This window comes from Alligator sinensis, unplaced genomic scaffold (assembly GCF_000455745.1).
Source record: "Alligator sinensis unplaced genomic scaffold, ASM45574v1 scaffold484_1, whole genome shotgun sequence".
Lineage (NCBI taxonomy): Eukaryota > Metazoa > Chordata > Crocodylia > Alligatoridae > Alligator > Alligator sinensis.
The window spans coordinates 920360-925682 of NW_005842515.1; positions in this window are offsets into that span (position 1 = coordinate 920360).

Genomic DNA, 5323 nt, shown 5'->3' on the forward strand with positions numbered 1-5323 from the left:
AATAGGCTCATTATTATATAAAAGAAGGCTGATTGACTTAGGAGATTAATAATGACGGTGTAAGTCTTTCAGCTCTAGCTTACTGATTTGAATCCAGCCTGTAAAAATAATGACTAGAATTAGTATCACCTGATGACTACCTGGTAGCCTGTGTAAAATGAGAGTAGTGATCTCAATCCAGGGTAGTGCATTCAGGTGTCTCCATCACAAAAAAATGAATCACTGCTTTGCTGTTTGGAAATCTCAGCAGAGTCACTGAGGACTTGCTAGGCCTGAAGGCTGTAAGTGTGACCCTATAGGTACATGGCTGAGCTTGCCCAGCCTCTGCCTGTTCTGCAGTGCTGTAGCAATGAAATTTGGCACCCAAGGCAAAGCCCGCAGTGGCAGCCCACCCTCACCCCATGCACAAATCTGGGGAGCACATGCCCCTGCAATGCTTGCCCAGGAGTGCACGCAACAGTGGGAGCCACCCTTCCCCTACCCCCCGCCCCCTCACCTCCCCCCAGAAAATGACCCGCTCGCAGCTCTGTCCCACACCCCACCCCGCCCAGGCTGGGCAATGTCTGTTGGTGCCCCTAAGCTTCAGCACCTGGGCAAGTCGCCCCACTTGCCCCCCGCCTTGCTACAGCACTGCTGTTCTGTCCTGGAATATGGAACCATAGAGGGGGTTTCAATATCCAGACTCCTTTGCTAATAGTGAACTTGATGAAAGAGTAAGTTTGTAGATGAAAGATTTTTCTTTGCATGAAAGCAAGTGGGAATTTATTAAGCTATATTAGAGTTGCTATGCCTTTTTCTACGTTCTTTTGATATAGGTTTAATCCTGATGGAGCCCAGCAATGATTATGCAATAGAACTGAAAGAAATAAAAGCTCACTAGATATATACAGGAAACCAAAACAAGAATGGATCACAGGAAAAAGAAGGAAACATATAGGCAAGATTTTAGTTAGGCAAAAATGAAGCCAAGTTCAGTGACCTTTATTTTAATATATATATTTTTTTAGTTCTTAGCCTTATGAGGAGCCCAGGAAATGGAATGTGCTAATCCCAGCTGGATACTCTCCAAGAAAGGTGCAACATCTCTCCAAACCAGAGAAAATTGAATGCAGCCAGAAGTATGTTTAATCTCCCCTCCCTCAGTGTCCTTTCAAATAAAAGTTCTCCTGTTACTCTGTCAGGAGCCACCGCATGAATTGACAAGGAACTTGCAATGCACTAGAGATCTTGGTTTTTTAAAATATATGAATACATCACACAGAAAGATGAATTCAATCAGCTGAGAATTTATTTGAAACACTGGGGCATACTTTTTCGTATAACAAACAAGAGCTTTCTTTTTATTTATTTATTTATTTATTGCTCTATTTCAAGCTCCTTGGTTTATTGTCACATCATTTGATGGCACCCAGCAGAGCACTAGGGGAATATTACTGGGGAAATACAGCGCATGAGGGATTTAGCTGAGTTGTGGCAGAAGTACTATTTTTTTATTTTGCAATACATTCAACTCATGACTGTATAAATATGACCACTGAAGGATATACTTTGAAATTTCACATTAACATTGCTACTTTGGATGTATATAGTATTTTTTCATCTCAAAGCACTTTGCATAACTCAAATACATTAAGGCTTATAATATCATAATGAAAGTGGCATTTTACACCCATTTTACAAATAGGCATATTAAGACAGACATTTGTACAAGAGTCACACAGTAAATCAGTGGTAGAACTAAGTCTAGAACACAGATGTCCCAGTACCTCAGCCTCTGCTATAACCAGTGTACAATTAAATGTTTCTCCATGGAAATCATCAAGTGAAATCCTGACCTGAATAAAATCACTGGGAGTTTTGCCACTACCTCCATTGGGACAGGATTTCAGCCAGATATGAAATTATTGAGACTCAAGGCTGTCAAAGCCGCACCTGAACTTGGGTTGACAAAAGAACAATTCTATGCCTGCATCACCTCCCAGTTCAGAGAGCAGACTCATGAAAATACTCAGAACATTTGGACTAGCCTCCCTAACGAACCTCAACCGTTGGTCTTCCATTTGTTCCAAAAACTCCTAAAAGCGAATCTATTCTTTCAAATGTTCCACCATAACAGTGCTCCTCAGAACGAGTTTATTATAGTGTATCTTGTACTGATTAGTGACACACTATGGTTTTGGAGAAGCATTTGTACATAAAGGTGATAATCACTATAGAACAAAGAAGGTAAACTCCCTATCATTTTTACAAGACTCTCTTATGTCTGCCATTGATACTTTTCAGGTAACTTAGTGACATGGTTATTTTTTCTTTGGTCAATTCTGCAACTTTGCCAAAGATGGAATAGTTTTGTAAAGTTATAGAACAGAAAATGTTTTTAATAAAAATAGAAAAAAATTAAGGCAAGACTCCCTTCATCCTGCCAACATTCATTCTTTAGAAATTGGTGAGAAAAGGAAAGAAAGAATCTTTTACATCAGTGGTGCCCAACCTTCTTTTTCCTGTGGAGTGGATGAGTGGTGCCCAATCCATCTGGGGGCTGGACCCAGTCACATGGGTCGGGAGATGGCAGGAGGAAGGTGGTTGGCCCTGACCTGGTGGTCCAGCACCAACCTGGCCACACTAGGCTTAGGAATTTGATGGCAGGGGAAGATGCTCCCTTGCAGCCAAATTTTGGAACCCTTGGGGAACCCTTCAAGAAGCCATGGCTTTACAGGCCAGTTGAGCACCCCTATTTTACACAACAAGCTGTGCAAATGTCAACCTTCGAGTTTTTGAAAACTGAATGAAATGAAACTTTTGATTCAAATCACTTTGAAATTGTATTGCAAAAAAATAAAACAAGGTGAATGAAAAGCATCAAAATGACAATATTTTGTTTGAAGTTTTGCAGGAGAAAAGAGTTTTGATCAGCCTCAGCTTGTAGGAGAATTTAACAATGTTAAAAACCAGCTTAAAAGGATAGTTTTGTGTTACAGTATTTTTATTGTTCACAGTTCTATAGATATATTTTTGTCATTTCTGTTACAAATCTCTCTCTACGTGGCCTATTTAAGAGCTGCACAGCATTTTTTATGCAACGTGATCATGCTATATAAACATCAACAATAGAGACAGCTGAGCCATTTTGAGTAATATTAGAGACAGCTGAACCATCTCCAGCTCAAACTTCTGCTTAATGCAAAGTTTTACAAAACAGAAGCATGTTTAAAAACAAAAACAAAAACAAAAAAAAAAACCTCTCTATGATTTTGATAGTTACTGGATGGAACAAAATAAGTTCAGACTACTTCACATGAGTTTTAAAATGAAAAAAATTCCAGTGTTCATTTATAGTGATTCAGGGACCTCTTATACTTGGGAAAATAACTTTTGCATGGGAGGAAATAGAAATCTGGTTGACACAGGGATGAACTGTTAAAACATCTTCTTCATGCATTTGTACAAATCAGGTAATGGGCAAGTCTCTCTATCTGGCTGGTAGGCACTCACAAACATACCACTTGTACCAGTAGGTGAATGAAGCCCTTGAAAATGTGACTGTAAGGGTTCTGGTGTTTCCCTGTTTATAACGCAAGCTATGTTTAGACATTTTCATATTTTCACAAACCTTTTGCATTAAAATAGTGATAGTCTCATCCTGGTTTTAGAGAAGAAAAAACAAAAACATATCATATAAATTGCCTTGTTAGGGCTGAAACATGGTTATACACTGTGTTTACTACAGTTATTGAAGCTTTAAATATTAATGAGGAAAAGCAAATTTGAACAAGAAATCAAAGATTTGTGTGTCAGCATTTAATAATTTTCCCGGCACAAATACAGGCACATTTCTAGGCATAACTCTAATAAAGTCTCATTCTATTTCTCCTACTATCTGGCTGCATCTACATGAGATGCTGACTGCGCAGTTATTACTGCGCAGTCATTTAGTACTTGCAGACCCAAGTAGCATCTCCACATGGCTTCCTGGTGATGCTGATTGCGCAATAGCTCCTTACTATGGCACAGTAGCGTTGCATCACACTTCATGCCCCATGACATGATGCCCGACGCTTCATGCCTCATGCCCCTAATGAGATACTGCACAGTAGTAATGTGCTACTGCACAGTAAGAGTCTCATGTATACGTGGCCTCTATTTCTTGGCAGATTTAGGGGCTCAGCATATTTTGTGCTTTTATTTTTTTCCCTTTAGCTGCTGTCATTTTCACATTCAGACACTTAAATCCGAAAGTATGTTGAAGAAACTCCAAATCCTCTCCGTGTGTGAACATCCTTTCTAGTTTCTACCAGTACCTCACTCCTATGAATTACACAACTGCTTTCATGTACTTTCAGATTTGGGGGTTATATCTTTCCTAAGCTCGCCAAGTGAAATCCACTCCTATGCAACAGGGGCTTGCAAAAGCTCTAAACACCACTAAAATCTCACTTGAAGCTCATAATAGGACCTAAGTAGTCCATAGGCCTTATGTGGGCCTTTTGTACAGGACAAATTTACCCCTACAGGCACAGCGAGTCATATACTGTGCTCATGCCAACGTCTAACAGCAGCTATATTTTCAGAACTATAGCACATTTCCTCCCCATGCCATTCCCTCTGGGTTCCCGCGTGTGAGTATTGTGAAACCTGATTTGATTTTTAAGCATTTCTGCTCTCAAATTTACTATTTTATGACATCTCATTAACGAGTTTTACAGCTAAGATGTTTGCTTAACCTTCTCCTTGCATGCTGTTAAATCTGTGCTGTTTTAATAGCTGTGAGCCCACAATATCAGATCCTTGCTCAAGAATATTTATACGTGTGGTAAGATTATCCAATTTGCCAACAAATGAGGTTACAGTACCTTGTAAGTCATTCATTTTGATGTTTATTTCCTCTGGAATTGCTCTCAGGGGGTAGATCCTCTGTTTTGTTGTCAAGCTCTGCATTCTCTTCCCACCAGCTGTTCTGATTTCCTTTTCCATCACAGAAGGTTTCCTGGCCTGAAAGAAATTTGTTTGTCCTGATCGGTTTTTATTTCCACCAGTGTCAAAGAGATCAGAATCTAGCCAATCATTTTAAGTAAGTAGCAATGGAAGAAGGGAGGGAATGAGCTGAGAGACAGAGGTTGGAGACAGAAGTGGAGCAATTAAATTTGTCTGTTCCCCCATTTCAGTTTTTGATACTGTGCACTGGGAGATCCATGAACTGGAAGGGGAATTCTAGAGAGAGTGGAATTGGAATATGAATCCACGAATGACTCTGATTCTTCAGCATAAGACCCTCATGGACAAGTTACAATCTTTCCACTATTACCATGCTATTCTAGTATTCTCT